Source organism: Ascidiella aspersa, chromosome 9 (genome assembly GCF_963924565.1).
Source record: "Ascidiella aspersa chromosome 9, kaAscAspe10.2, whole genome shotgun sequence".
Classification (NCBI taxonomy): domain Eukaryota; kingdom Metazoa; phylum Chordata; class Ascidiacea; order Phlebobranchia; family Ascidiidae; genus Ascidiella; species Ascidiella aspersa.
In genome coordinates this window covers 24,249,713-24,270,910 of record NC_139455.1, presented here as the reverse complement: position 1 = coordinate 24,270,910, position 21,198 = coordinate 24,249,713, and the positions used below count along the sequence as shown (strand labels likewise).

General features: G+C 42.2%; 1 protein-coding gene and 120 non-coding genes across 121 annotated transcripts in view; 33 read left to right on the top strand and 88 right to left on the bottom strand.

The window, feature by feature from the left end:
• Trnas-gcu (transfer RNA serine (anticodon GCU)) lies at positions 1–82 on the bottom strand. The gene has a single exon. It is a non-coding gene; the product is annotated as a tRNA-Ser (tRNA).
• The window catches only part of LOC146133850 (uncharacterized), a 142,775-nt gene that overhangs the window by 10,070 nt on the left and 111,507 nt on the right, over positions 1–21,198 (bottom strand). The window lies entirely within an intron of this gene.
• Positions 241–312, bottom strand: Trnaa-ugc (transfer RNA alanine (anticodon UGC)). The gene has a single exon. It is a non-coding gene; the product is annotated as a tRNA-Ala (tRNA).
• On the bottom strand, positions 315–396 carry Trnas-gcu (transfer RNA serine (anticodon GCU)). Its single transcript has one exon. It is a non-coding gene; the product is annotated as a tRNA-Ser (tRNA).
• Trnal-uaa (transfer RNA leucine (anticodon UAA)) lies at positions 484–566 on the top strand. Its single transcript has one exon. It is a non-coding gene; the product is annotated as a tRNA-Leu (tRNA).
• On the bottom strand, positions 760–831 carry Trnaa-ugc (transfer RNA alanine (anticodon UGC)). The gene has a single exon. It is a non-coding gene; the product is annotated as a tRNA-Ala (tRNA).
• Trnas-gcu (transfer RNA serine (anticodon GCU)) lies at positions 834–915 on the bottom strand. The gene has a single exon. It is a non-coding gene; the product is annotated as a tRNA-Ser (tRNA).
• On the top strand, positions 1,004–1,086 carry Trnal-uaa (transfer RNA leucine (anticodon UAA)). Its single transcript has one exon. It is a non-coding gene; the product is annotated as a tRNA-Leu (tRNA).
• Trnaa-ugc (transfer RNA alanine (anticodon UGC)) lies at positions 1,280–1,351 on the bottom strand. Its single transcript has one exon. It is a non-coding gene; the product is annotated as a tRNA-Ala (tRNA).
• On the bottom strand, positions 1,354–1,435 carry Trnas-gcu (transfer RNA serine (anticodon GCU)). The gene has a single exon. It is a non-coding gene; the product is annotated as a tRNA-Ser (tRNA).
• On the bottom strand, positions 1,595–1,666 carry Trnaa-cgc (transfer RNA alanine (anticodon CGC)). The gene has a single exon. It is a non-coding gene; the product is annotated as a tRNA-Ala (tRNA).
• Positions 1,669–1,750, bottom strand: Trnas-gcu (transfer RNA serine (anticodon GCU)). Its single transcript has one exon. It is a non-coding gene; the product is annotated as a tRNA-Ser (tRNA).
• Trnal-uaa (transfer RNA leucine (anticodon UAA)) lies at positions 1,838–1,920 on the top strand. The gene has a single exon. It is a non-coding gene; the product is annotated as a tRNA-Leu (tRNA).
• Trnaa-ugc (transfer RNA alanine (anticodon UGC)) lies at positions 2,114–2,185 on the bottom strand. Its single transcript has one exon. It is a non-coding gene; the product is annotated as a tRNA-Ala (tRNA).
• Trnas-gcu (transfer RNA serine (anticodon GCU)) lies at positions 2,188–2,269 on the bottom strand. The gene has a single exon. It is a non-coding gene; the product is annotated as a tRNA-Ser (tRNA).
• Positions 2,357–2,439, top strand: Trnal-uaa (transfer RNA leucine (anticodon UAA)). The gene has a single exon. It is a non-coding gene; the product is annotated as a tRNA-Leu (tRNA).
• On the bottom strand, positions 2,633–2,704 carry Trnaa-ugc (transfer RNA alanine (anticodon UGC)). Its single transcript has one exon. It is a non-coding gene; the product is annotated as a tRNA-Ala (tRNA).
• Trnas-gcu (transfer RNA serine (anticodon GCU)) lies at positions 2,707–2,788 on the bottom strand. Its single transcript has one exon. It is a non-coding gene; the product is annotated as a tRNA-Ser (tRNA).
• On the bottom strand, positions 2,947–3,018 carry Trnaa-ugc (transfer RNA alanine (anticodon UGC)). The gene has a single exon. It is a non-coding gene; the product is annotated as a tRNA-Ala (tRNA).
• Positions 3,021–3,102, bottom strand: Trnas-gcu (transfer RNA serine (anticodon GCU)). Its single transcript has one exon. It is a non-coding gene; the product is annotated as a tRNA-Ser (tRNA).
• Positions 3,190–3,272, top strand: Trnal-uaa (transfer RNA leucine (anticodon UAA)). The gene has a single exon. It is a non-coding gene; the product is annotated as a tRNA-Leu (tRNA).
• On the bottom strand, positions 3,466–3,537 carry Trnaa-ugc (transfer RNA alanine (anticodon UGC)). The gene has a single exon. It is a non-coding gene; the product is annotated as a tRNA-Ala (tRNA).
• On the bottom strand, positions 3,540–3,621 carry Trnas-gcu (transfer RNA serine (anticodon GCU)). Its single transcript has one exon. It is a non-coding gene; the product is annotated as a tRNA-Ser (tRNA).
• Trnal-uaa (transfer RNA leucine (anticodon UAA)) lies at positions 3,710–3,792 on the top strand. Its single transcript has one exon. It is a non-coding gene; the product is annotated as a tRNA-Leu (tRNA).
• Positions 3,986–4,057, bottom strand: Trnaa-ugc (transfer RNA alanine (anticodon UGC)). Its single transcript has one exon. It is a non-coding gene; the product is annotated as a tRNA-Ala (tRNA).
• Trnas-gcu (transfer RNA serine (anticodon GCU)) lies at positions 4,060–4,141 on the bottom strand. The gene has a single exon. It is a non-coding gene; the product is annotated as a tRNA-Ser (tRNA).
• Positions 4,301–4,372, bottom strand: Trnaa-cgc (transfer RNA alanine (anticodon CGC)). Its single transcript has one exon. It is a non-coding gene; the product is annotated as a tRNA-Ala (tRNA).
• Trnas-gcu (transfer RNA serine (anticodon GCU)) lies at positions 4,375–4,456 on the bottom strand. The gene has a single exon. It is a non-coding gene; the product is annotated as a tRNA-Ser (tRNA).
• On the top strand, positions 4,544–4,626 carry Trnal-uaa (transfer RNA leucine (anticodon UAA)). The gene has a single exon. It is a non-coding gene; the product is annotated as a tRNA-Leu (tRNA).
• Positions 4,820–4,891, bottom strand: Trnaa-ugc (transfer RNA alanine (anticodon UGC)). Its single transcript has one exon. It is a non-coding gene; the product is annotated as a tRNA-Ala (tRNA).
• Positions 4,894–4,975, bottom strand: Trnas-gcu (transfer RNA serine (anticodon GCU)). Its single transcript has one exon. It is a non-coding gene; the product is annotated as a tRNA-Ser (tRNA).
• On the top strand, positions 5,062–5,144 carry Trnal-uaa (transfer RNA leucine (anticodon UAA)). Its single transcript has one exon. It is a non-coding gene; the product is annotated as a tRNA-Leu (tRNA).
• Positions 5,370–5,441, bottom strand: Trnaa-ugc (transfer RNA alanine (anticodon UGC)). The gene has a single exon. It is a non-coding gene; the product is annotated as a tRNA-Ala (tRNA).
• On the bottom strand, positions 5,444–5,525 carry Trnas-gcu (transfer RNA serine (anticodon GCU)). Its single transcript has one exon. It is a non-coding gene; the product is annotated as a tRNA-Ser (tRNA).
• On the top strand, positions 5,613–5,695 carry Trnal-uaa (transfer RNA leucine (anticodon UAA)). Its single transcript has one exon. It is a non-coding gene; the product is annotated as a tRNA-Leu (tRNA).
• Trnaa-ugc (transfer RNA alanine (anticodon UGC)) lies at positions 5,917–5,990 on the bottom strand. Its single transcript has one exon. It is a non-coding gene; the product is annotated as a tRNA-Ala (tRNA).
• Trnas-gcu (transfer RNA serine (anticodon GCU)) lies at positions 5,993–6,074 on the bottom strand. The gene has a single exon. It is a non-coding gene; the product is annotated as a tRNA-Ser (tRNA).
• On the top strand, positions 6,162–6,244 carry Trnal-uaa (transfer RNA leucine (anticodon UAA)). Its single transcript has one exon. It is a non-coding gene; the product is annotated as a tRNA-Leu (tRNA).
• Positions 6,438–6,509, bottom strand: Trnaa-ugc (transfer RNA alanine (anticodon UGC)). Its single transcript has one exon. It is a non-coding gene; the product is annotated as a tRNA-Ala (tRNA).
• On the bottom strand, positions 6,512–6,593 carry Trnas-gcu (transfer RNA serine (anticodon GCU)). Its single transcript has one exon. It is a non-coding gene; the product is annotated as a tRNA-Ser (tRNA).
• On the top strand, positions 6,681–6,763 carry Trnal-uaa (transfer RNA leucine (anticodon UAA)). Its single transcript has one exon. It is a non-coding gene; the product is annotated as a tRNA-Leu (tRNA).
• Positions 6,989–7,060, bottom strand: Trnaa-ugc (transfer RNA alanine (anticodon UGC)). Its single transcript has one exon. It is a non-coding gene; the product is annotated as a tRNA-Ala (tRNA).
• On the bottom strand, positions 7,063–7,144 carry Trnas-gcu (transfer RNA serine (anticodon GCU)). The gene has a single exon. It is a non-coding gene; the product is annotated as a tRNA-Ser (tRNA).
• Trnal-uaa (transfer RNA leucine (anticodon UAA)) lies at positions 7,232–7,314 on the top strand. The gene has a single exon. It is a non-coding gene; the product is annotated as a tRNA-Leu (tRNA).
• Trnaa-ugc (transfer RNA alanine (anticodon UGC)) lies at positions 7,540–7,611 on the bottom strand. The gene has a single exon. It is a non-coding gene; the product is annotated as a tRNA-Ala (tRNA).
• Positions 7,614–7,695, bottom strand: Trnas-gcu (transfer RNA serine (anticodon GCU)). The gene has a single exon. It is a non-coding gene; the product is annotated as a tRNA-Ser (tRNA).
• Positions 7,855–7,926, bottom strand: Trnaa-cgc (transfer RNA alanine (anticodon CGC)). The gene has a single exon. It is a non-coding gene; the product is annotated as a tRNA-Ala (tRNA).
• Trnas-gcu (transfer RNA serine (anticodon GCU)) lies at positions 7,929–8,010 on the bottom strand. Its single transcript has one exon. It is a non-coding gene; the product is annotated as a tRNA-Ser (tRNA).
• Trnal-uaa (transfer RNA leucine (anticodon UAA)) lies at positions 8,098–8,180 on the top strand. Its single transcript has one exon. It is a non-coding gene; the product is annotated as a tRNA-Leu (tRNA).
• Positions 8,374–8,445, bottom strand: Trnaa-ugc (transfer RNA alanine (anticodon UGC)). The gene has a single exon. It is a non-coding gene; the product is annotated as a tRNA-Ala (tRNA).
• Positions 8,448–8,529, bottom strand: Trnas-gcu (transfer RNA serine (anticodon GCU)). The gene has a single exon. It is a non-coding gene; the product is annotated as a tRNA-Ser (tRNA).
• Trnal-uaa (transfer RNA leucine (anticodon UAA)) lies at positions 8,616–8,698 on the top strand. Its single transcript has one exon. It is a non-coding gene; the product is annotated as a tRNA-Leu (tRNA).
• Positions 8,924–8,995, bottom strand: Trnaa-ugc (transfer RNA alanine (anticodon UGC)). Its single transcript has one exon. It is a non-coding gene; the product is annotated as a tRNA-Ala (tRNA).
• Trnas-gcu (transfer RNA serine (anticodon GCU)) lies at positions 8,998–9,079 on the bottom strand. The gene has a single exon. It is a non-coding gene; the product is annotated as a tRNA-Ser (tRNA).
• Positions 9,167–9,249, top strand: Trnal-uaa (transfer RNA leucine (anticodon UAA)). Its single transcript has one exon. It is a non-coding gene; the product is annotated as a tRNA-Leu (tRNA).
• Trnaa-ugc (transfer RNA alanine (anticodon UGC)) lies at positions 9,471–9,544 on the bottom strand. The gene has a single exon. It is a non-coding gene; the product is annotated as a tRNA-Ala (tRNA).
• Positions 9,547–9,628, bottom strand: Trnas-gcu (transfer RNA serine (anticodon GCU)). Its single transcript has one exon. It is a non-coding gene; the product is annotated as a tRNA-Ser (tRNA).
• Positions 9,716–9,798, top strand: Trnal-uaa (transfer RNA leucine (anticodon UAA)). Its single transcript has one exon. It is a non-coding gene; the product is annotated as a tRNA-Leu (tRNA).
• Positions 9,992–10,063, bottom strand: Trnaa-ugc (transfer RNA alanine (anticodon UGC)). The gene has a single exon. It is a non-coding gene; the product is annotated as a tRNA-Ala (tRNA).
• Positions 10,066–10,147, bottom strand: Trnas-gcu (transfer RNA serine (anticodon GCU)). Its single transcript has one exon. It is a non-coding gene; the product is annotated as a tRNA-Ser (tRNA).
• Positions 10,235–10,317, top strand: Trnal-uaa (transfer RNA leucine (anticodon UAA)). The gene has a single exon. It is a non-coding gene; the product is annotated as a tRNA-Leu (tRNA).
• On the bottom strand, positions 10,543–10,614 carry Trnaa-ugc (transfer RNA alanine (anticodon UGC)). Its single transcript has one exon. It is a non-coding gene; the product is annotated as a tRNA-Ala (tRNA).
• On the bottom strand, positions 10,617–10,698 carry Trnas-gcu (transfer RNA serine (anticodon GCU)). Its single transcript has one exon. It is a non-coding gene; the product is annotated as a tRNA-Ser (tRNA).
• On the top strand, positions 10,786–10,868 carry Trnal-uaa (transfer RNA leucine (anticodon UAA)). Its single transcript has one exon. It is a non-coding gene; the product is annotated as a tRNA-Leu (tRNA).
• Trnaa-ugc (transfer RNA alanine (anticodon UGC)) lies at positions 11,094–11,165 on the bottom strand. Its single transcript has one exon. It is a non-coding gene; the product is annotated as a tRNA-Ala (tRNA).
• Positions 11,168–11,249, bottom strand: Trnas-gcu (transfer RNA serine (anticodon GCU)). The gene has a single exon. It is a non-coding gene; the product is annotated as a tRNA-Ser (tRNA).
• Positions 11,337–11,419, top strand: Trnal-uaa (transfer RNA leucine (anticodon UAA)). The gene has a single exon. It is a non-coding gene; the product is annotated as a tRNA-Leu (tRNA).
• On the bottom strand, positions 11,717–11,798 carry Trnas-gcu (transfer RNA serine (anticodon GCU)). Its single transcript has one exon. It is a non-coding gene; the product is annotated as a tRNA-Ser (tRNA).
• On the top strand, positions 11,886–11,968 carry Trnal-uaa (transfer RNA leucine (anticodon UAA)). Its single transcript has one exon. It is a non-coding gene; the product is annotated as a tRNA-Leu (tRNA).
• Positions 12,162–12,233, bottom strand: Trnaa-ugc (transfer RNA alanine (anticodon UGC)). Its single transcript has one exon. It is a non-coding gene; the product is annotated as a tRNA-Ala (tRNA).
• Trnas-gcu (transfer RNA serine (anticodon GCU)) lies at positions 12,236–12,320 on the bottom strand. The gene has a single exon. It is a non-coding gene; the product is annotated as a tRNA-Ser (tRNA).
• Positions 12,479–12,550, bottom strand: Trnaa-ugc (transfer RNA alanine (anticodon UGC)). Its single transcript has one exon. It is a non-coding gene; the product is annotated as a tRNA-Ala (tRNA).
• On the bottom strand, positions 12,553–12,634 carry Trnas-gcu (transfer RNA serine (anticodon GCU)). The gene has a single exon. It is a non-coding gene; the product is annotated as a tRNA-Ser (tRNA).
• Positions 12,722–12,804, top strand: Trnal-uaa (transfer RNA leucine (anticodon UAA)). The gene has a single exon. It is a non-coding gene; the product is annotated as a tRNA-Leu (tRNA).
• On the bottom strand, positions 12,998–13,069 carry Trnaa-ugc (transfer RNA alanine (anticodon UGC)). Its single transcript has one exon. It is a non-coding gene; the product is annotated as a tRNA-Ala (tRNA).
• Positions 13,072–13,153, bottom strand: Trnas-gcu (transfer RNA serine (anticodon GCU)). Its single transcript has one exon. It is a non-coding gene; the product is annotated as a tRNA-Ser (tRNA).
• Trnaa-cgc (transfer RNA alanine (anticodon CGC)) lies at positions 13,313–13,384 on the bottom strand. The gene has a single exon. It is a non-coding gene; the product is annotated as a tRNA-Ala (tRNA).
• Trnas-gcu (transfer RNA serine (anticodon GCU)) lies at positions 13,387–13,468 on the bottom strand. The gene has a single exon. It is a non-coding gene; the product is annotated as a tRNA-Ser (tRNA).
• Positions 13,556–13,638, top strand: Trnal-uaa (transfer RNA leucine (anticodon UAA)). Its single transcript has one exon. It is a non-coding gene; the product is annotated as a tRNA-Leu (tRNA).
• On the bottom strand, positions 13,832–13,903 carry Trnaa-ugc (transfer RNA alanine (anticodon UGC)). The gene has a single exon. It is a non-coding gene; the product is annotated as a tRNA-Ala (tRNA).
• On the bottom strand, positions 13,906–13,987 carry Trnas-gcu (transfer RNA serine (anticodon GCU)). Its single transcript has one exon. It is a non-coding gene; the product is annotated as a tRNA-Ser (tRNA).
• Trnal-uaa (transfer RNA leucine (anticodon UAA)) lies at positions 14,074–14,156 on the top strand. The gene has a single exon. It is a non-coding gene; the product is annotated as a tRNA-Leu (tRNA).
• On the bottom strand, positions 14,382–14,453 carry Trnaa-ugc (transfer RNA alanine (anticodon UGC)). The gene has a single exon. It is a non-coding gene; the product is annotated as a tRNA-Ala (tRNA).
• Trnas-gcu (transfer RNA serine (anticodon GCU)) lies at positions 14,456–14,537 on the bottom strand. The gene has a single exon. It is a non-coding gene; the product is annotated as a tRNA-Ser (tRNA).
• On the top strand, positions 14,625–14,707 carry Trnal-uaa (transfer RNA leucine (anticodon UAA)). The gene has a single exon. It is a non-coding gene; the product is annotated as a tRNA-Leu (tRNA).
• Trnaa-ugc (transfer RNA alanine (anticodon UGC)) lies at positions 14,929–15,002 on the bottom strand. The gene has a single exon. It is a non-coding gene; the product is annotated as a tRNA-Ala (tRNA).
• Trnas-gcu (transfer RNA serine (anticodon GCU)) lies at positions 15,005–15,086 on the bottom strand. The gene has a single exon. It is a non-coding gene; the product is annotated as a tRNA-Ser (tRNA).
• Positions 15,174–15,256, top strand: Trnal-uaa (transfer RNA leucine (anticodon UAA)). Its single transcript has one exon. It is a non-coding gene; the product is annotated as a tRNA-Leu (tRNA).
• Trnaa-ugc (transfer RNA alanine (anticodon UGC)) lies at positions 15,450–15,521 on the bottom strand. Its single transcript has one exon. It is a non-coding gene; the product is annotated as a tRNA-Ala (tRNA).
• On the bottom strand, positions 15,524–15,605 carry Trnas-gcu (transfer RNA serine (anticodon GCU)). The gene has a single exon. It is a non-coding gene; the product is annotated as a tRNA-Ser (tRNA).
• Trnal-uaa (transfer RNA leucine (anticodon UAA)) lies at positions 15,693–15,775 on the top strand. Its single transcript has one exon. It is a non-coding gene; the product is annotated as a tRNA-Leu (tRNA).
• Positions 16,001–16,072, bottom strand: Trnaa-ugc (transfer RNA alanine (anticodon UGC)). Its single transcript has one exon. It is a non-coding gene; the product is annotated as a tRNA-Ala (tRNA).
• Positions 16,075–16,156, bottom strand: Trnas-gcu (transfer RNA serine (anticodon GCU)). Its single transcript has one exon. It is a non-coding gene; the product is annotated as a tRNA-Ser (tRNA).
• Positions 16,244–16,326, top strand: Trnal-uaa (transfer RNA leucine (anticodon UAA)). The gene has a single exon. It is a non-coding gene; the product is annotated as a tRNA-Leu (tRNA).
• Positions 16,549–16,620, bottom strand: Trnaa-ugc (transfer RNA alanine (anticodon UGC)). Its single transcript has one exon. It is a non-coding gene; the product is annotated as a tRNA-Ala (tRNA).
• Positions 16,623–16,704, bottom strand: Trnas-gcu (transfer RNA serine (anticodon GCU)). The gene has a single exon. It is a non-coding gene; the product is annotated as a tRNA-Ser (tRNA).
• Trnal-uaa (transfer RNA leucine (anticodon UAA)) lies at positions 16,792–16,874 on the top strand. The gene has a single exon. It is a non-coding gene; the product is annotated as a tRNA-Leu (tRNA).
• On the bottom strand, positions 17,172–17,253 carry Trnas-gcu (transfer RNA serine (anticodon GCU)). Its single transcript has one exon. It is a non-coding gene; the product is annotated as a tRNA-Ser (tRNA).
• Positions 17,341–17,423, top strand: Trnal-uaa (transfer RNA leucine (anticodon UAA)). Its single transcript has one exon. It is a non-coding gene; the product is annotated as a tRNA-Leu (tRNA).
• Positions 17,617–17,688, bottom strand: Trnaa-ugc (transfer RNA alanine (anticodon UGC)). The gene has a single exon. It is a non-coding gene; the product is annotated as a tRNA-Ala (tRNA).
• On the bottom strand, positions 17,691–17,772 carry Trnas-gcu (transfer RNA serine (anticodon GCU)). Its single transcript has one exon. It is a non-coding gene; the product is annotated as a tRNA-Ser (tRNA).
• On the bottom strand, positions 17,931–18,002 carry Trnaa-ugc (transfer RNA alanine (anticodon UGC)). Its single transcript has one exon. It is a non-coding gene; the product is annotated as a tRNA-Ala (tRNA).
• Trnas-gcu (transfer RNA serine (anticodon GCU)) lies at positions 18,005–18,086 on the bottom strand. Its single transcript has one exon. It is a non-coding gene; the product is annotated as a tRNA-Ser (tRNA).
• On the top strand, positions 18,174–18,256 carry Trnal-uaa (transfer RNA leucine (anticodon UAA)). Its single transcript has one exon. It is a non-coding gene; the product is annotated as a tRNA-Leu (tRNA).
• Trnaa-cgc (transfer RNA alanine (anticodon CGC)) lies at positions 18,450–18,521 on the bottom strand. Its single transcript has one exon. It is a non-coding gene; the product is annotated as a tRNA-Ala (tRNA).
• Trnas-gcu (transfer RNA serine (anticodon GCU)) lies at positions 18,524–18,605 on the bottom strand. Its single transcript has one exon. It is a non-coding gene; the product is annotated as a tRNA-Ser (tRNA).
• On the bottom strand, positions 18,765–18,836 carry Trnaa-ugc (transfer RNA alanine (anticodon UGC)). Its single transcript has one exon. It is a non-coding gene; the product is annotated as a tRNA-Ala (tRNA).
• Trnas-gcu (transfer RNA serine (anticodon GCU)) lies at positions 18,839–18,920 on the bottom strand. Its single transcript has one exon. It is a non-coding gene; the product is annotated as a tRNA-Ser (tRNA).
• Positions 19,008–19,090, top strand: Trnal-uaa (transfer RNA leucine (anticodon UAA)). The gene has a single exon. It is a non-coding gene; the product is annotated as a tRNA-Leu (tRNA).
• Trnaa-ugc (transfer RNA alanine (anticodon UGC)) lies at positions 19,284–19,355 on the bottom strand. The gene has a single exon. It is a non-coding gene; the product is annotated as a tRNA-Ala (tRNA).
• Trnas-gcu (transfer RNA serine (anticodon GCU)) lies at positions 19,358–19,439 on the bottom strand. The gene has a single exon. It is a non-coding gene; the product is annotated as a tRNA-Ser (tRNA).
• On the bottom strand, positions 19,599–19,670 carry Trnaa-cgc (transfer RNA alanine (anticodon CGC)). Its single transcript has one exon. It is a non-coding gene; the product is annotated as a tRNA-Ala (tRNA).
• Trnas-gcu (transfer RNA serine (anticodon GCU)) lies at positions 19,673–19,754 on the bottom strand. The gene has a single exon. It is a non-coding gene; the product is annotated as a tRNA-Ser (tRNA).
• Positions 19,841–19,923, top strand: Trnal-uaa (transfer RNA leucine (anticodon UAA)). The gene has a single exon. It is a non-coding gene; the product is annotated as a tRNA-Leu (tRNA).
• Trnaa-ugc (transfer RNA alanine (anticodon UGC)) lies at positions 20,117–20,188 on the bottom strand. The gene has a single exon. It is a non-coding gene; the product is annotated as a tRNA-Ala (tRNA).
• Positions 20,191–20,272, bottom strand: Trnas-gcu (transfer RNA serine (anticodon GCU)). Its single transcript has one exon. It is a non-coding gene; the product is annotated as a tRNA-Ser (tRNA).
• On the bottom strand, positions 20,432–20,503 carry Trnaa-cgc (transfer RNA alanine (anticodon CGC)). The gene has a single exon. It is a non-coding gene; the product is annotated as a tRNA-Ala (tRNA).
• Trnas-gcu (transfer RNA serine (anticodon GCU)) lies at positions 20,506–20,587 on the bottom strand. Its single transcript has one exon. It is a non-coding gene; the product is annotated as a tRNA-Ser (tRNA).
• Positions 20,674–20,756, top strand: Trnal-uaa (transfer RNA leucine (anticodon UAA)). The gene has a single exon. It is a non-coding gene; the product is annotated as a tRNA-Leu (tRNA).
• On the bottom strand, positions 20,982–21,053 carry Trnaa-cgc (transfer RNA alanine (anticodon CGC)). Its single transcript has one exon. It is a non-coding gene; the product is annotated as a tRNA-Ala (tRNA).
• Positions 21,056–21,137, bottom strand: Trnas-gcu (transfer RNA serine (anticodon GCU)). The gene has a single exon. It is a non-coding gene; the product is annotated as a tRNA-Ser (tRNA).

The window sequence follows — 21,198 nt, the reverse complement described above, 5'->3', positions numbered from 1 at the left end:
CGACGAGGATGGGATTCGAACCCACGCGTGCAGAGCACAATGGATTAGCAGTCCATCGCCTTAACCACTCGGCCACCTCGTCGCTGCGAAAAAGGCATTTGTGGGAAAATGATTAGGCCAAAAACTAAGAAAACCATGAATTGTGACATTTTCAAAACAACTGTGTTGCGATATTACATAGTCCAACAAAACAATCAATTTAGAACTCAATGATCTAACAATCGATTCACCAAACAAATATGGAGATGCCGGGGATTGAACCCGGGGCCTCACACATGCAAAGCATGCGCTCTACCACTGAGCTACATCCCCTACGACGAGGTTGGGATTCGAACCCACGCGTGCAGAGCACAATGGATTAGCAGTCCATCGCCTTAACCACTCGGCCACCTCGTCGCTGTGTTGCGGTAGGTTACAACAAAACAAGATTTCGCAATCACAACAAAGTGCAACTTAAAAAATATTCTTCAAGTTAATAAACTAACTGGGTTGGCCGAGTGGTTAAGGCGTTGGACGTAAGTTCCAATGGATGTATATCCGCGTGGGTTCGAACCCCACACCCAGTACTACTTTTTGGTAAATTGAAGCAATTCACTCATACGAATTTCAACACTGACTCAGATACAATACAAATATAGATTCAATAGTAGGTTTTGACAAAAATCAACAAGACGGTTTTCTGCAAAATATAACTAAAATTTAAATCAAAATAAAACTTCGAGTTCTTCAGAAAGAATCAACAAAACAAATTGAAAAGGATGGAGATGCCGGGGATTGAACCCGGGGCCTCAAACATGCAAAGCGTGCGCTCTACCACTGAGCTACATCCCCTACGACGAGGATGGGATTCGAACCCACGCGTGCAGAGCACAATGGATTAGCAGTCCATCGCCTTAACCACTCGGCCACCTCGTCGCTGTGTTGCCCTATGGTTACAACAAAACAAGTTTTCGCAGTTACAACAAAGTGCAACTTAAAAAATATTCTTGAAGCTAATAAACTTACATGGTTGGCCGAGTGGTTAAGGCGTTGGACTTAAGTTCCAATGGATGTATATCCGCGTTGGTTCGAACCCCACACCCAGTACTACTTTTTGGTAAATTGAAGCAATTCACTCATATGAATTTCAACACTGACTCAGATACAATACAAATATAGATTCAATAGTAGGTTTTGACAAAAATCAACAATAAGGTTTTCTGCAAAATATAACTAAAATTTAAATCAAAATAAAACTTCGAGTTCTTCAGAAAGAATCAACAAAACAAATTGAAAAGGATGGAGATGGCGGGGATTGAACCCGGGGCCTCACACATGCAAAGCGTGCGCTCTACCACTGAGCTACAACCCCTACGACGAGGATGGGATTCGAACCCACGCGTGCAGAGCACAATGGATTAGCAGTCCAACGCCTTAACCACTCGGCCACCTCGTCGCTGCGAAAAAGGCATTTGTGGGAAAATGATTAGGCCAAAAAACTAAGAAAACCATGAATTGTGACATTTTCAAAACAACTGTGTTGCGATATTACATATTCCAACAAAACAATCAATTTAGAACTCAATGATCTAACAATCGATTCACCAAACAAATATGGAGATGCCGGGGATTGAACCCGGGGCCTCACACATGCGAAGCGTGCGCTCTACCACTGAGCTACATCCCCTACGACGAGGATGGGATTCGAACCCACGCGTGCAGAGCACAATGGATTAGCAGTCCATCGCCTTAACCACTCGGCCACCTCGTCGCTGTGTTGCCGTAGGTTACAACAAAACAAGTTTTCGCAGTTACAACAAAGTGCAACTTAAAAAATATTCTTGAAGCTAATAAACTGACTGGGTTGGCCGAGTGGTTAAGGCGTTGGACTTAAGTTCCAATGGATGTATATCCGCGTGGTTTCGAACCCCACACCCAGTACTACTTTTTGGTAAATTGAAGCAATTCACTCATATGAATTTCAACACTGACTCAGATACAATACAAATATAGATCCAATAGTAGGTTTTGACAAAAATCAACAATACGGTTTTCTGCAAAATATAACTAAAATTTAAATCAAAATAAAACTTCGAGTTCTTCAGAAAGAATCAACAAAACAAATTGAAAAGGATGGAGATGCCGGGGATTGAACCCGGGGCCTCACACATGCAAAGCGTGCGCTCTACCACTGAGCTACATCCCCTACGACGAGGATGGGATTCGAACCCACGCGTGCAGAGCACAATGGATTAGCAGTCCATCGCCTTAACCACTCGGCCACCTCGTCGCTGTGTTGCAGTAGGTTACAACAAAACAAGATTTCGCAATCACAACAAAGTGCAACTTAAAAAATATTCTTCAAGCTAATAAACTAACTGGGTTGGCCGAGTGGTTAAGGCGTTGGACTTAAGTTCCAATGGATGTATATCCGCGTGGGTTCGAACCCCACACCCAGTACTACTTTTTGGTAAATTGAAGCAATTCACTCATATGAATTTCAACACTGAATCAGATACAATACAAATATAGATTCAATAGTAGGTTTTGACAAAAATCAACAATACGGTTTTCTGCAAAATATAACTAAAATTTAAATCAAAATAAAACTTCGAGTTCTTCAGAAAGAATCAACAAAACAAATTGAAAAGGATGGAGATGCCGGGGATTGAACCCGGGGCCTCACACATGCAAAGCGTGCGCTCTACCACTGAGCTACATCCCCTACGACGAGGATGGGATTCGAACCCACGCGTGCAGAGCACAATGGATTAGCAGTCCATCGCCTTAACCACTCGGCCACCTCGTCGCTGCGAAAAAGGCATTTGTGGGAAAATGATTAGGCCAAAAACTAAGAAAACCATGAATTGTGACATTTTCAAAACAACTGTGTTGCGATATTACATAGTCCAACAAAACAATCAATTTAGAACTCAATGATCTAACAATCGATTCACCAAACAAATATGGAGATGCCGGGGATTGAACCCGGGGCCTCACACATGCAAAGCATGCGCTCTACCACTGAGCTACATCCCCTACGACGAGATTGGGATTCGAACCCACGCGTGCAGAGCACAATGGATTAGCAGTCCATCGCCTTAACCACTCGGCCACCTTGTCGCTGTGTTGCAGTAGGTTACAACAAAACAAGATTTCGCAATCACAACAAAGTGCAACTTAAAAAATATTCTTGAAGCTAATAAACTGACTGGGTTGGCCGAGTGGTTAAGGCGTTGGACTTAAGTTCCAATGGATGTATATCCGCGTGGGTTCGAACCCCACACCCAGTACTACTTTTTGGTAAATTGAAGCAATTCACGCATATGAATTTCAACACTGACTCAGATACAATACAAATATAGATTCAATAGTAGGTTTTGACAAAAATCAACAAGACGGTTTTCTGCAAAATATAACTAAAATTTAAATCAAAATAAAACTTCGAGTTCTTCAGAAAGAATCAACAAAACAAATTGAAAAGGATGGAGATGCCGGGGATTGAACCCGGGGCCTCACACATGCAAAGCGTGCGCTCTACCACTGAGCTACATCCCCTACGACGAGGATGGGATTCGAACCCACGCGTGCAGAGCACAATGGATTAGCAGTCCATCGCCTTAACCACTCGGCCACCTCGTCGCTGTGTTGCCCTATGGTTACAACAAAACAAGTTTTCGCAGTTACAACAAAGTGCAACTTAAAAAATATTCTTGAAGCTAATAAACTTACATGGTTGGCCGAGTGGTTAAGGCGTTGGACTTAAGTTCCAATGGATGTATATCCGCGTGGGTTCGAACCCCACACCCAGTACTACTTTTTGGTAAATTGAAGCAATTCACTCATATGAATTTCAACACTGACTCAGATACAATACAAATATAGATTCAATAGTAGGTTTTGACAAAAATCAACAATAAGGTTTTCTGCAAAATATAACTAAAATTTAAATCAAAATAAAACTTCGAGTTCTTCAGAAAGAATCAACAAAACAAATTGAAAAGGATGGAGATGCCGGGGATTGAACCCGGGGCCTCACACATGCAAAGCGTGCGCTCTACCACTGAGCTACAACCCCTACGACGAGGATGGGATTCGAACCCACGCGTGCAGAGCACAATGGATTAGCAGTCCAACGCCTTAACCACTCGGCCACCTCGTCGCTGCGAAAACGGCATTTGTGGGAAAATGATTAGGCCAAAAAACTAAGAAAACCATGAATTGTGACATTTTCAAAACAACAGTGTTGCGATATTACATATTCCAACAAAACAATCAATTTAGAACTCAATGATCTAACAATCGATTCACCAAACAAATATGGAGATGCCGGGGATTGAACCCGGGGCCTCACACATGCGAAGCGTGCGCTGTACCACTGAGCTACATCCCCTACGACGAGGATGGGATTCGAACCCACGCGTGCAGAGCACAATGGATTAGCAGTCCATCGACTTAACCACTCGGCCACCTCGTCGCTGTGTTGCCGTAGGTTACAACAAAACAAGTTTTCGCAGTTACAACAAAGTGCAACTTAAAAAATATTCTTGAAGCTAATAAACTGACTGGGTTGGCCGAGTGGTTAAGGCGTTGGACTTAAGTTCCAATGGATGTATATCCGCGTGGGTTCGAACCCCACACCCAGTACTACTTTTTGGTAAATTGAAGCAATTCACTCATATGAATTTCAACACTGACTCAGATACAATACAAATATAGATTCAATAGTAGGTTTTGACAAAAATCAACAATACGGTTTTCTGCAAAATATAACTAAAATTTAAATCAAAATAAAACTTCGAGTTCTTCAGAAAGAATCAACAAAACAAATTGAAAAGGATGGAGATGCCGGGGATTGAACCCGGGGCCTCACACATGCAAAGCGTGCGCTCTACCACTGAGCTACATCCCCTACGACGAGGATGGGATTCGAACCCACGCGTGCAGAGCACAATGGATTAGCAGTCCATCGCCTTAACCACTCGGCCACCTCGTCGCTGTGTTGCAGTAGGTTACAACAAAACAAGATTTCGCAATCACAACAAAGTGCACTTAAAAAATATTCTTCAAGCTAATAAACTAACTGGGTTGGCCGAGTGGTTAAGGCGTTGGACTTAAGTTCCAATGTATGTATATCCGCGTGGGTTCGAACCCCACACCCAGTACTACTTTTTGGTAAATTGAAGCAATTCACTCATATGAATTTCAACACTGACTCAGATACAATACAAATATAGATTCAATAGTAGGTTTTGACAAAAATCAACAATACGGTTTTCTGCAAAATATAACTAAAATCTCCAGTATGTTTGACAAGTTAGGGCTGAAATTTAAATCAAAATAAAACTTCGAGTTCTTCAGAAAGAATCACCAAAACAAATTAAAAAGGATGTAGATGCCGGGGATTGAACCCGGGGCCTCACACATGCAAAGCGTGCGCTCTACCTCTGAGCTACATCCCCTACGACGAGGATGGGATTCCAACCCACGCGTGCAGAGCACAATGGATTAGCAGTCCATCGCCTTAACCACTCGGCCACCTCGTCGCTGTGTTGCGGTAGGTTACAACAAAACAAGATTTCGCAATCACAACAAAGTGCAACTTAAAAAATATTCTTGAAGCTAATAAACTGACTGGGTTGGCCGAGTGGTTAAGGCGTTGGACTTAAGTTCCAATGGATGTATATCCGCGTGGGTTCGAACCCCACACCCAGTACTACTTTTTGGTAAATTGAAGCAATTCACTCATATGAATTTCAACACTGACTCAGATACAATACAAATATAGATTCAATAGTAGGTTTTGACAAAAATCAACAATACGGATTTCTGCAAAATATAACTAAAATCTCCAGGATGTTTGACAAGTTAGGGCTGAAATTTATATCAATATTAAACTTCAAGTTCTTCAGAAGGAATCAAAAAAACCAATTGAAAAGGATGGATGCCGGGGATTGAACCCGGGGCCTCACACATGCAAAGCGTGCGCTCTACCACTGAGCTACATCCCCTACGACGAGGATGGGATTCGAACCCAGTCGTGCAGAGCACAATGGATTAGCAGTCCATCGCCTTAACCACTCGGCCACCTCGTCGCTGTGTTGCCGTAGGTTACAACAAATCAAGTTTTCGCAGTTACAACAAAGTGCAACTTAAAAAATATTCTTGAAGCTAATAAACTGACTGGGTTGGCCGAGTGGTTAAGGCGTTGGACTTAAGTTCCAATGGATGTATATCCGCGTGGGTTCGAACCCCACACCCAGTACTACTTTTTGGTAAATTGAAGCAATTCACTCATATGAATTTCAACACTGACTCAGATACAATACAAATATAGATTCAATAGTAGGTTTTGACAAAAATCAACAATACGGTTTTCTGCAAAATATAACTAAAATTTAAATCAAAATGAAACTTCGAGTTCTTCAGAAAGAATCAACAAAACAAATTGAAAAGGATGGAGATGCCGGGGATTGAACCCGGGGCCTCACACATGCAAAGCGTGCGCTCTACCACTGAGCTACATCCCCTACGACGAGGATGGGATTCGAACCCACGCGTGCAGAGCACAATGGATTAGCAGTCCATCGCCTTAACCACTCGGCCACCTCGTCGCTGTGTTGCAGTAGGTTACAACAAAACAAGATTTCGCAATCACAACAAAGTGCAACTTAAAAAATATTCTTCAAGCTAATAAACTAACTGGGTTGGCCGAGTGGTTAAGGCGTTGGACTTAAGTTCCAATGGATGTATATCCGCGTGGGTTCGAACCCCACACCCAGTACTACTTTTTGGTAAATTGAAGCAATTCACTCATATGAATTTCAACACTGACTCAGATACAATGCAAATATAGATTCAATAGTAGGTTTTTACAAAAATCAACAATACGGTTTTCTGCAAAATATAACTAAAATCTCCAGTATGTTTGATAAGTTAGGGCTGAAATTTAAATCAAAATAAAACTTCGAGTTCTTCAGAAAGAATCACCAAAACAAATTGAAAAGGATGGAGATGCCGGGGATTGAACCCGGGGCCTCACACATGCAAAGCGTGCGCTCTACCACTGAGCTACATACCCTACGACGAGGATGGGATTCGAACCCACGCGTGCAGAGCACAATGGATTAGCAGTCCATCGCCTTAACCACTCGGCCACCTCGTCGCTGTGTTGCAGTAGGTTACAACAAAACAAGATTTCGCAATCACAACAAAGTGCAACTTAAAAAATATTCTTCAAGCTAATAAACTAACTGGGGTGGCCGAGTGGTTAAGGCGTTGGACTTAAGTTCCAATGGATGTATATCCGCGTGGGTTCGAACCCCACACCCACTACTACTTTTTGGTAAATTGAAGCAATTCACTCATATGAATTTCAACACTGACTCAGATACAATACAAATATAGATTCAATAGTAGGTTTTGACAAAAATCAACAATACGGTTTTCTGCAAAATATAACTAAAATCTCCAGTATGTTTGACAAGTTAGGGCTGAAATTTAAATCAAAATAAAACTTCGAGTTCTTCAGAAAGAATCACCAAAACAAATTGAAAAGGATGGAGATGCCGGGGATTGAACCCGGGGCCTCACACATGCAAAGCGTGCGCTCTACCACTGAGCTACATCCCCTACGACGAGGATGGGATTCGAACCCACGCGTGCAGAGCACAATGGATTAGCAGTCCAACGCCTTAACCACTCGGCCACCTCGTCGCTGCGAAAACGGCATTTGTGGGAAAATGATTAGGCCAAAAAACTAAGAAAACCATGAATTGTGACATTTTCAAAACAACTGTGTTGCGATATTACATATTCCAACAAAACAATCAATTTAGAACTCAATGATCTAACAATCGATTCACCAAACAAATATGGAGATGCCGGGGATTGAACCCGGGGCCTCACACATGCGAAGCGTGCGCTGTACCACTGAGCTACATCCCCTACGACGAGGATGGGATTCGAACCCACGCGTGCAGAGCACAATGGATTAGCAGTCCATCGACTTAACCACTCGGCCACCTCGTCGCTGTGTTGCCGTAGGTTACAACAAAACAAGTTTTCGCAGTTACAACAAAGTGCAACTTAAAAAATATTCTTGAAGCTAATAAACTGACTGGGTTGGCCGAGTGGTTAAGGCGTTGGACTTAAGTTCCAATGGATGTATATCCGCGTGGGTTCGAACCCCACACCCAGTACTACTTTTTGGTAAATTGAAGCAATTCACTCATATGAATTTCAACACTGACTCAGATACAATACAAATATAGATTCAATAGTAGGTTTTGACAAAAATCAACAATACGGTTTTCTGCAAAATATAACTAAAATTTAAATCAAAATAAAACTTCGAGTTCTTCAGAAAGAATCAACAAAACAAATTGAAAAGGATGGAGATGCCGGGGATTGAACCCGGGGCCTCACACATGCAAAGCGTGCGCTCTACCACTGAGCTACATCCCCTACGACGAGGATGGGATTCGAACCCACGCGTGCAGAGCACAATGGATTAGCAGTCCATCGCCTTAACCACTCGGCCACCTCGTCGCTGTGTTGCAGTAGGTTACAACAAAACAAGATTTCGCAATCACAACAAAGTGCACTTAAAAAATATTCTTCAAGCTAATAAACTAACTGGGTTGGCCGAGTGGTTAAGGCGTTGGACTTAAGTTCCAATGTATGTATATCCGCGTGGGTTCGAACCCCACACCCAGTACTACTTTTTGGTAAATTGAAGCAATTCACTCATATGAATTTCAACACTGACTCAGATACAATACAAATATAGATTCAATAGTAGGTTTTGACAAAAATCAACAATACGGTTTTCTGCAAAATATAACTAAAATCTCCAGTATGTTTGACAAGTTAGGGCTGAAATTTAAATCAAAATAAAACTTCGAGTTCTTCAGAAAGAATCACCAAAACAAATTAAAAAGGATGTAGATGCCGGGGATTGAACCCGGGGCCTCACACATGCAAAGCGTGCGCTCTACCTCTGAGCTACATCCCCTACGACGAGGATGGGATTCCAACCCACGCGTGCAGAGCACAATGGATTAGCAGTCCATCGCCTTAACCACTCGGCCACCTCGTCGCTGTGTTGCGGTAGGTTACAACAAAACAAGATTTCGCAATCACAACAAAGTGCAACTTAAAAAATATTCTTGAAGCTAATAAACTGACTGGGTTGGCCGAGTGGTTAAGGCGTTGGACTTAAGTTCCAATGGATGTATATCCGCGTGGGTTCGAACCCCACACCCAGTACTACTTTTTGGTAAATTGAAGCAATTCACTCATATGAATTTCAACACTGACTCAGATACAATACAAATATAGATTCAATAGTAGGTTTTGACAAAAATCAACAATACGGATTTCTGCAAAATATAACTAAAATCTCCAGGATGTTTGACAAGTTAGGGCTGAAATTTATATCAATATTAAACTTCAAGTTCTTCAGAAGGAATCAAAAAAACCAATTGAAAAGGATGGATGCCGGGGATTGAACCCGGGGCCTCACACATGCAAAGCGTGCGCTCTACCACTGAGCTACATCCCCTACGACGAGGATGGGATTCGAACCCAGTCGTGCAGAGCACAATGGATTAGCAGTCCATCGCCTTAACCACTCGGCCACCTCGTCGCTGTGTTGCCGTAGGTTACAACAAATCAAGTTTTCGCAGTTACAACAAAGTGCAACTTAAAAAATATTCTTGAAGCTAATAAACTGACTGGGTTGGCCGAGTGGTTAAGGCGTTGGACTTAAGTTCCAATGGATGTATATCCGCGTGGGTTCGAACCCCACACCCAGTACTACTTTTTGGTAAATTGAAGCAATTCACTCATATGAATTTCAACACTGACTCAGATACAATACAAATATAGATTCAATAGTAGGTTTTGACAAAAATCAACAATACGGTTTTCTGCAAAATATAACTAAAATTTAAATCAAAATGAAACTTCGAGTTCTTCAGAAAGAATCAACAAAACAAATTGAAAAGGATGGAGATGCCGGGGATTGAACCCGGGGCCTCACACATGCAAAGCGTGCGCTCTACCACTGAGCTACATCCCCTACGACGAGGATGGGATTCGAACCCACGCGTGCAGAGCACAATGGATTAGCAGTCCATCGCCTTAACCACTCGGCCACCTCGTCGCTGTGTTGCAGTAGGTTACAACAAAACAAGATTTCGCAATCACAACAAAGTGCAACTTAAAAAATATTCTTCAAGCTAATAAACTAACTGGGTTGGCCGAGTGGTTAAGGCGTTGGACTTAAGTTCCAATGGATGTATATCCGCGTGGGTTCGAACCCCACACCCAGTACTACTTTTTGGTAAATTGAAGCAATTCACTCATATGAATTTCAACACTGACTCAGATACAATGCAAATATAGATTCAATAGTAGGTTTTTACAAAAATCAACAATACGGTTTTCTGCAAAATATAACTAAAATCTCCAGTATGTTTGATAAGTTAGGGCTGAAATTTAAATCAAAATAAAACTTCGAGTTCTTCAGAAAGAATCACCAAAACAAATTGAAAAGGATGGAGATGCCGGGGATTGAACCCGGGGCCTCACACATGCAAAGCGTGCGCTCTACCACTGAGCTACATACCCTACGACGAGGATGGGATTCGAACCCACGCGTGCAGAGCACAATGGATTAGCAGTCCATCGCCTTAACCACTCGGCCACCTCGTCGCTGTGTTGCAGTAGGTTACAACAAAACAAGATTTCGCAATCACAACAAAGTGCAACTTAAAAAATATTCTTCAAGCTAATAAACTAACTGGGGTGGCCGAGTGGTTAAGGCGTTGGACTTAAGTTCCAATGGATGTATATCCGCGTGGGTTCGAACCCCACACCCACTACTACTTTTTGGTAAATTGAAGCAATTCACTCATATGAATTTCAACACTGACTCAGATACAATACAAATATAGATTCAATAGTAGGTTTTGACAAAAATCAACAATACGGTTTTCTGCAAAATATAACTAAAATCTCCAGTATGTTTGACAAGTTAGGGCTGAAATTTAAATCAAAATAAAACTTCGAGTTCTTCAGAAAGAATCACCAAAACAAATTGAAAAGGATGGAGATGCCGGGGATTGAACCCGGGGCCTCACACATGCAAAGCGTGCGCTCTACCTCTGAGCTACATCCCCTACGACGAGGATGGGATTCGAACCCACGCGTGCAGAGCACAGTGGATTAGCAGTCCATCGCCTTAACCACTCGGCCACCTGGTCGCTGTGTTGCAGTAGGTTACAACAAAACAAGATTTCGCAATCACAACAAAGTGCAATTTAAAAAATATTCTTCAAGCTAATAAACTAACTGGGTTGGCCGAGTGGCTAAGGCGTTGGACGTAAGTTCCAATAGATGTATATCCGCGTGGGTTCGAACCCCACACCCAGTACTACTTTTTGGTAAATTGAAGCAATTCACTCATATGAATTTCAACACTGACTCAGATAGAATACAAATATAGATTCAATAGTAGGTTTTGACAAAAATCAACAATACGGTTTTCTGCAAAATATAACTAAAATCTCCAGGATGTTTGATAAGTTAGGGCTGAAATTTATATCAATATAAAACTTCAAGTTCTTCAGAATGAATCAAAAAAACAAATTGAAAAGGATGGATGCCGGGGATTGAACCCGGGGCCTCACACATGCGAAGCGTTCGCTGTACAACTGAGCTACATCCCCTACGACGAGCATGGGATTCGAACCCACGCGTGCAGAGCACAATGGATTAGCAGTCCATCGCCTTAACCACTCGGCCACCTCGTCGCTGTGTTGCCGTTGGTTACAACAAAACAAGTTTTCGTAGTTACAACAAAGTGCAACTTAAAAAATATTCTTGAAGCTAATAAACTAACTGTGTTAGCCGAGTGGTTAAGGCGTTGGACTTAAGTTCCAATGGATGTATATCCGCGTGGGTTCGAACCCCACACCCAGTACTACTTTTTGGTAAATTGAAGCAATTCACTCATATGAATTTCAACACTGACTCAGATACAATACAAATATAGATTCAATAGTAGGTTTTGACAAAAATCAACAATACGGTTTTCTGCAAAATATAACTAAAATTTAAATCAAAATAAAACTTCGAGTTCTTCAGAAAGAATCAACAAAACAAATTGAAAAGGATGGAGATGCCGGGGATTGAACCCGGGGCCTCACACACGCAAAGCGTGCGCTCTACCACTGAGCTACATCCCCTACGACGAGGATGGGATTCGAACAACCCACGCGTGCAGAGCACAATGGATTAGCAGTCCATCGCCTTAACCACTCGGCCACCTCGTCGCTGCGAAAAAGGCATTTGTGGGAAAATGATTAGGCCAAAAACTAAGAAAACCATGAATTGTGACATTTTCAAAACAACTGTGTTGCGATATTACATAGTCCAACAAAACAATCAATTTAGAACTCAATGATCTAACAATCGATTCACCAAACAAATATGGAGATGCCGGGGATTGAACCCGGGGCCTCACACATGCAAAGCGTGCGCTCTACCACTGAGCTACATCCCCTACGACGAGGATGGGATTCCAACCCACGCGTGCAGAGCACAATGGATTAGCAGTCCATCGCCTTAAACACTCGGCCACCTCGTCGCTGTGTTGCGGTAGGTTACAACAAAACAAGATTTCGCAATCACAACAAAGTGCAACTTAAAAAATATTCTTCAAGCTAATAAACTAACTGGGTTGGCCGAGTGGTTAAGGCGTTGGACTTAAGTTCCAATGGATGTATATCCGCGTGGGTTCGAACCACACACCCAGTACTACTTTTTGGTAAATTGAAGCAATTCACTCATATGAATTTCAACACTGACTCAGATACAATACAAATATAGATTCAATAGTAGGTTTTGACAAAAATCAACAATAAGGTTTTCTGCAAAATATAACTAAAATTTAAATCAAAATAAAACTTCGAGTTCTTCAGAAAGAATCAACAAAACAAATTGAAAAGGATGGAGATGCCGGGGATTGAACCCGGGGCCTCACACATGCAAAGCGTGCGCTCTACCACTGAGCTACAACCCCTACGACGAGGATGGGATTCGAACCCACGCGTGCAGAGCACAATGGATTAGCAGTCCAACGCCTTAACCACTCGGCCACCTCGTCGCTGCGAAAACGGCATTTGTGGGAAAATGATTAGGCCAAAAAACTAAGAAAACCATGAATTGTGACATTTTCAAAACAACTGTGTTGCGATATTACATATTCCAACAAAACAATCAATTTAGAACTCAATGATCTAACAATCGATTCACCAAACAAATATGGAGATGCCGGGGATTGAACCCGGGGCCTCACACATGCGAAGCGTGCGCTGTACCACTGAGCTACATCCCCTACGACGAGGATGGGATTCGAACCCACGCGTGCAGAGCACAATGGATTAGCAGTCCATCGACTTAACCACTCGGCCACCTCGTCGCTGTGTTGCCGTAGGTTACAACAAAACAAGTTTTCGCAGTTACAACAAAGTGCAACTTAAAAAATATTCTTGAAGCTAATAAACTGACTGGGTTGGCCGAGTGGTTAAGGCGTTGGACTTAAGTTCCAATGGATGTATATCCGCGTGGGTTCGAACCCCACACCCAGTACTACTTTTTGGTAAATTGAAGCAATTCACTCATATGAATTTCAACACTGACTCAGATACAATACAAATATAGATTCAATAGTAGGTTTTGACAAAAATCAACAATACGGTTTTCTGCAAAATATAACTAAAATTTAAATCAAAATAAAACTTCGAGTTCTTCAGAAAGAATCAACAAAACAAATTGAAAAGGATGGAGATGCCGGGGATTGAACCCGGGGCCTCACACATGCAAAGCGTGCGCTCTACCACTGAGCTACATCCCCTACGACGAGGATGGGATTCGAACCCACGCGTGCAGAGCACAATGGATTAGCAGTCCATCGCCTTAACCACTCGGCCACCTCGTCGCTGTGTTGCAGTAGGTTACAACAAAACAAGATTTCGCAATCACAACAAAGTGCACTTAAAAAATATTCTTCAAGCTAATAAACTAACTGGGTTGGCCGAGTGGTTAAGGCGTTGGACTTAAGTTCCAATGTATGTATATCCGCGTGGGTTCGAACCCCACACCCAGTACTACTTTTTGGTAAATTGAAGCAATTCACTCATATGAATTTCAACACTGACTCAGATACAATACAAATATAGATTCAATAGTAGGTTTTGACAAAAATCAACAATACGGTTTTCTGCAAAATATAACTAAAATCTCCAGTATGTTTGACAAGTTAGGGCTGAAATTTAAATCAAAATAAAACTTCGAGTTCTTCAGAAAGAATCACCAAAACAAATTAAAAAGGATGTAGATGCCGGGGATTGAACCCGGGGCCTCACACATGCAAAGCGTGCGCTCTACCTCTGAGCTACATCCCCTACGACGAGGATGGGATTCCAACCCACGCGTGCAGAGCACAATGGATTAGCAGTCCATCGCCTTAACCACTCGGCCACCTCGTCGCTGTGTTGCGGTAGGTTACAACAAAACAAGATTTCGCAATCACAACAAAGTGCAACTTAAAAAATATTCTTGAAGCTAATAAACTGACTGGGTTGGCCGAGTGGTTAAGGCGTTGGACTTAAGTTCCAATGGATGTATATCCGCGTGGGTTCGAACCCCACACCCAGTACTACTTTTTGGTAAATTGAAGCAATTCACTCATATGAATTTCAACACTGACTCAGATACAATACAAATATAGATTCAATAGTAGGTTTTGACAAAAATCAACAATACGGATTTCTGCAAAATATAACTAAAATCTCCAGGATGTTTGACAAGTTAGGGCTGAAATTTATATCAATATTAAACTTCAAGTTCTTCAGAAGGAATCAAAAAAACCAATTGAAAAGGATGGATGCCGGGGATTGAACCCGGGGCCTCACACATGCAAAGCGTGCGCTCTACCACTGAGCTACATCCCCTACGACGAGGATGGGATTCGAACCCAGTCGTGCAGAGCACAATGGATTAGCAGTCCATCGCCTTAACCACTCGGCCACCTCGTCGCTGTGTTGCCGTAGGTTACAACAAATCAAGTTTTCGCAGTTACAACAAAGTGCAACTTAAAAAATATTCTTGAAGCTAATAAACTGACTGGGTTGGCCGAGTGGTTAAGGCGTTGGACTTAAGTTCCAATGGATGTATATCCGCGTGGGTTCGAACCCCACACCCAGTACTACTTTTTGGTAAATTGAAGCAATTCACTCATATGAATTTCAACACTGACTCAGATACAATACAAATATAGATTCAATAGTAGGTTTTGACAAAAATCAACAATACGGTTTTCTGCAAAATATAACTAAAATTTAAATCAAAATGAAACTTCGAGTTCTTCAGAAAGAATCAACAAAACAAATTGAAAAGGATGGAGATGCCGGGGATTGAACCCGGGGCCTCACACATGCAAAGCGTGCGCTCTACCACTGAGCTACATCCCCTACGACGAGGATGGGATTCGAACCCACGCGTGCAGAGCACAATGGATTAGCAGTCCATCGCCTTAACCACTCGGCCACCTCGTCGCTGTGTTGCAGTAGGTTACAACAAAACAAGATTTCGCAATCACAACAAAGTGCAACTTAAAAAATATTCTTCAAGCTAATAAACTAACTGGGTTGGCCGAGTGGTTAAGGCGTTGGACTTAAGTTCCAATGGATGTATATCCGCGTGGGTTCGAACCCCACACCCAGTACTACTTTTTGGTAAATTGAAGCAATTCACTCATATGAATTTCAACACTGACTCAGATACAATGCAAATATAGATTCAATAGTAGGTTTTTACAAAAATCAACAATACGGTTTTCTGCAAAATATAACTAAAATCTCCAGTATGTTTGATAAGTTAGGGCTGAAATTTAAATCAAAATAAAACTTCGAGTTCTTCAGAAAGAATCACCAAAACAAATTGAAAAGGATGGAGATGCCGGGGATTGAACCCGGGGCCTCACACATGCAAAGCGTGCGCTCTACCACTGAGCTACATACCCTACGACGAGGATGGGATTCGAACCCACGCGTGCAGAGCACAATGGATTAGCAGTCCATCGCCTTAACCACTCGGCCACCTCGTCGCTGTGTTGCAGTAGGTTACAACAAAACAAGATTTCGCAATCACAACAAAGTGCAACTTAAAAAATATTCTTCAAGCTAATAAACTAACTGGGGTGGCCGAGTGGTTAAGGCGTTGGACTTAAGTTCCAATGGATGTATATCCGCGTGGGTTCGAACCCCACACCCACTACTACTTTTTGGTAAATTGAAGCAATTCACTCATATGAATTTCAACACTGACTCAGATACAATACAAATATAGATTCAATAGTAGGTTTTGACAAAAATCAACAAGGTTTTCTGCAAAATATAACTAAAATCTCCAGTATGTTTGACAAGTTAGGGCTGAAATTTAAATCAAAATAAAACTTCGAGTTCTTCAGAAAGAATCACCAAAACAAATTGAAAAGGATGGAGATGCCGGGGATTGAACCCGGGGCCTCACACATGCAAAGCGTGCGCTCTACCTCTGAGCTACATCCCCTACGACGAGGATGGGATTCGAACCCACGCGTGCAGAGCACAGTGGATTAGCAGTCCATCGCCTTAACCACTCGGCCACCTGGTCGCTGTGTTGCAGTAGGTTACAACAAAACAAGATTTCGCAATCACAACAAAGTGCAATTTAAAAAATATTCTTCAAGCTAATAAACTAACTGGGTTGGCCGAGTGGCTAAGGCGTTGGACGTAAGTTCCAATAGATGTATATCCGCGTGGGTTCGAACCCCACACCCAGTACTACTTTTTGGTAAATTGAAGCAATTCACTCATATGAATTTCAACACTGACTCAGATAGAATACAAATATAGATTCAATAGTAGGTTTTGACAAAAATCAACAATACGGTTTTCTGCAAAATATAACTAAAATCTCCAGGATGTTTGATAAGTTAGGGCTGAAATTTATATCAATATAAAACTTCAAGTTCTTCAGAATGAATCAAAAAAACAAATTGAAAAGGATGGATGCCGGGGATTGAACCCGGGGCCTCACACATGCGAAGCGTTCGCTGTACAACTGAGCTACATCCCCTACGACGAGCATGGGATTCGAACCCACGCGTGCAGAGCACAATGGATTAGCAGTCCATCGCCTTAACCACTCGGCCACCTCGTCGCTGTGTTGCCGTTGGTTACAACAAAACAAGTTTTCGTAGTTACAACAAAGTGCAACTTAAAAAATATTCTTGAAGCTAATAAACTAACTGTGTTAGCCGAGTGGTTAAGGCGTTGGACTTAAGTTCCAATGGATGTATATCCGCGTGGGTTCGAACCCCACACCCAGTACTACTTTTTGGTAAATTGAAGCAATTCACTCATATGAATTTCAACACTGACTCAGATACAATACAAATATAGATTCAATAGTAGGTTTTGACAAAAATCAACAATACGGTTTTCTGCAAAATATAACTAAAATTTAAATCAAAATAAAACTTCGAGTTCTTCAGAAAGAATCAACAAAACAAATTGAAAAGGATGGAGATGCCGGGGATTGAACCCGGGGCCTCACACACGCAAAGCGTGCGCTCTACCACTGAGCTACATCCCCTACGACGAGGATGGGATTCGAACCCACGCGTGCAGAGCACAATGGATTAGCAGTCCATCGCCTTAACCACTCGGCCACCTCGTCGCTGCGAAAAAGGCATTTGTGGGAAAATGATTAGGCCAAAAACTAAGAAAACCATGAATTGTGACATTTTCAAAACAACTGTGTTGCGATATTACATAGTCCAACAAAACAATCAATTTAGAACTCAATGATCTAACAATCGATTCACCAAACAAATATGGAGATGCCGGGGATTGAACCCGGGGCCTCACACATGCAAAGCGTGCGCTCTACCACTGAGCTACATCCCCTACGACGAGGATGGGATTCCAACCCACGCGTGCAGAGCACAATGGATTAGCAGTCCATCGCCTTAAACACTCGGCCACCTCGTCGCTGTGTTGCGGTAGGTTACAACAAAACAAGATTTCGCAATCACAACAAAGTGCAACTTAAAAAATATTCTTCAAGCTAATAAACTAACTGGGTTGGCCGAGTGGTTAAGGCGTTGGACTTAAGTTCCAATGGATGTATATCCGCGTGGGTTCGAACCACACACCCAGTACTACTTTTTGGTAAATTGAAGCAATTCACTCATATGAATTTCAACACTGACTCAGATACAATACAAATATAGATTCAATAGTAGGTTTTGACAAAAATCAACAATACGGTTTTCTGCAAAATATAACTAAAATTTAAATCAAAATAAAACTTCGAGTTCTTCAGAAAGAATCAACAAAACAAATTGAAAAGGATGGAGATGCCGGGGATTGAACCCGGGGCCTCACACATGCGAAGCGTGCGCTCTACCACTGAGCTACATCCCCTACGACGAGGATGGGATTCGAACCCACGCGTGCAGAGCACAATGGATTAGCAGTCCATCGCCTTAACCACTCGGCCACCTCGTCGCTGCGAAAAAGGCATTTGTGGAGAAATGATTAGGCCAAAAAACTAAGAAAACCATAAATTGTGCCATTTTCAAAACAACTGTGTTGCGATATTACATAGTCCAACAAAACAATCAATTTAGAACTGAATGATCTGACAATCGATTCACCAAACAAATATGGAGATGCCGGGGATTGAACCCGGGGCCTCACACATGCAAAGCGTGCGCTCTACCACTGAGCTACATCCCCTACGACGAGGATGGGATTCGAACCCACGCGTGCAGAGCACAATGGATTAGCAGTCCATCGCCTTAACCACTCGGCCACCTCGTCGCTGTGATGCGGTAGGTTACAACAAAACAAGTTTTCGCAGTTACAACAAAGTGCAACTTCAAAAATATTCTTGAAGCTAATAAACTGACTGGGTTGGCCGAGTGGTTAAGGCGTTGGACTTAAGTTCCAATGGATGTATATCCGCGTGGGTTCCAACCCCACACCCAGTACTACTTTTTGGTAAATTGAAGCAATTCACTCATATGAATTTCAACACTGACTCAGATACAATACAAATATAGATTCAATAGTAGGTTTTGACAAAAATCAACAATACGGTTTTCTGCAAAATATAACTAAAATTTAAATCAAAATAAAACTTCGAGTTCTTCAGAAAGAATCAACAAAATAAATTGAAAAGGATGGAGATGCCGGGGATTGAACCCGGGGCCTCACACATGCAAAGCGTGCGCTCTACCACTGAGCTACATCCCCTACGACGAGGATGGGATTCGAACCCACGCGTGCAGAGCACAATGGATTAGCAGTCCATCGCCTAAAGCAATCGGCCACCTCGTCGCTGCGAAAAAGGCATTTGTGGGAAAATGATTAGGCTAAAAAACTAAGAAAACCATGAATTGTGACATTTTCAAAACAACTGTGTTGCGATATTACATAGTCCAACAAAACAATCAATTTAGAACTAAATGATCTGACAATCGATTCACCAAACAAATATGGAGATGCCGGGGATTGAACCCGGGGCCTCACACATGCGAAGCGTGCGCTCTACCACTGAGCTACATCCCCTACGACGAGGATGGGATTCGAACCCACGCGTGCAGAGCACAATGGATTAGCAGTCCATCGCATTAACCACTCGGCCACCTCGTCGCTGTGTTGCGGTAGGTTACAACAAAACAAGTTTTGCAGTTACAACAAAGTGCAACTTAAAAAATATTCTTGAAGCTAATAAACTGACTGGGTTGGCCGAGTGGTTAAGGCGTTGGACTTAAGTTCCAATGGATGTATATCCGCGTGGGTTCCAACCCCACACCCAGTACTACTTTTTGGTAAATTGAAGCAATTCACTCATATGAATTTCAACACTGACTCAGATACAATACAAATATAGATTCAATAGTAGGTTTTGACAAAAATCAACAATACGGTTTTCTGCAAAATATAACTAAAATTTAAATCAAAATAAAACTTCGAGTTCTTCAGAAAGAATCAACAAAATAAATTGAAAAGGATGGAGATGCCGGGGATTGAACCCGGGGCCTCACACATGCAAAGCGTGCGCTCTACCACTGAGCTACATCCCCTACGACGAGGATGGGATTCGAACCCACGCGTGCAGAGCACAATGGATTAGCAGTCCATCGCCTAAAGCAATCGGCCACCTCGTCGCTGCGAAAAAGGCATTTGTGGGAAAATGATTAGGCTAAAAAACTAAGAAAACCATGAATTGTGACATTTTCAAAACAACTGTGTTGCGATATTACATAGTCCAACAAAACAATCAATTTAGAACTAAATGATCTGACAATCGATTCACCAAACAAATATGGAGATGCCGGGGATTGAACCCGGGGCCTCACACATGCGAAGCGTGCGCTCTACCACTGAGCTACATCCCCTACGACGAGGATGGGATTCGAACCCACGCGTGCAGAGCACAATGGATTAGCAGTCCATCGCATTAACCACTCGGCCACCTCGTCGCTGTGTTGCGGTAGGTTACAACAAAACAAGTTTTGCAGTTACAACAAAGTGCAACTTAAAAAATATTCTTGAAGCTAATAAACTGACTGGGTTGGCCGAGTGGTTAAGGCGTTGGACTTAAGTTCCAATGGATGTATATCCGCGTGGGTTCGAACCCCACACCCAGTACTACTTTTTGGTAAATTGAAGCAATTCACTCACATGCATTTCAACACTGACTAAGATACAATACAAATATAGATTCAATAGTAGGTTTTGACAAAAATCAACAATACGGTTTTCTGCAAAATATAACTAAAATCTCCAGTATGTTTGACAAGTTAGGGCTGAAATTTAAATCAAAATAAAATTTCGAGTTCTTCAGAAAGAATCACCAAAACAAATTGAAAAGGATGGAGATGCCGGGGATTGAACCCGGGGCCTCACACATGCGAAGCGTGCGCTCTACCACTGAGCTACATCCCCTACGACGAGGATGGGATTCGAACCCACGCGTGCAGAGCACAATGGATTAGCAGTCCATCGCCTTAACCACTCGGCCACCTCGTCGCTGTGTTGCCGTAGGTTACAACAAAACAAGTTTTCGCAGTTACAACAAAGTGCAACTTAA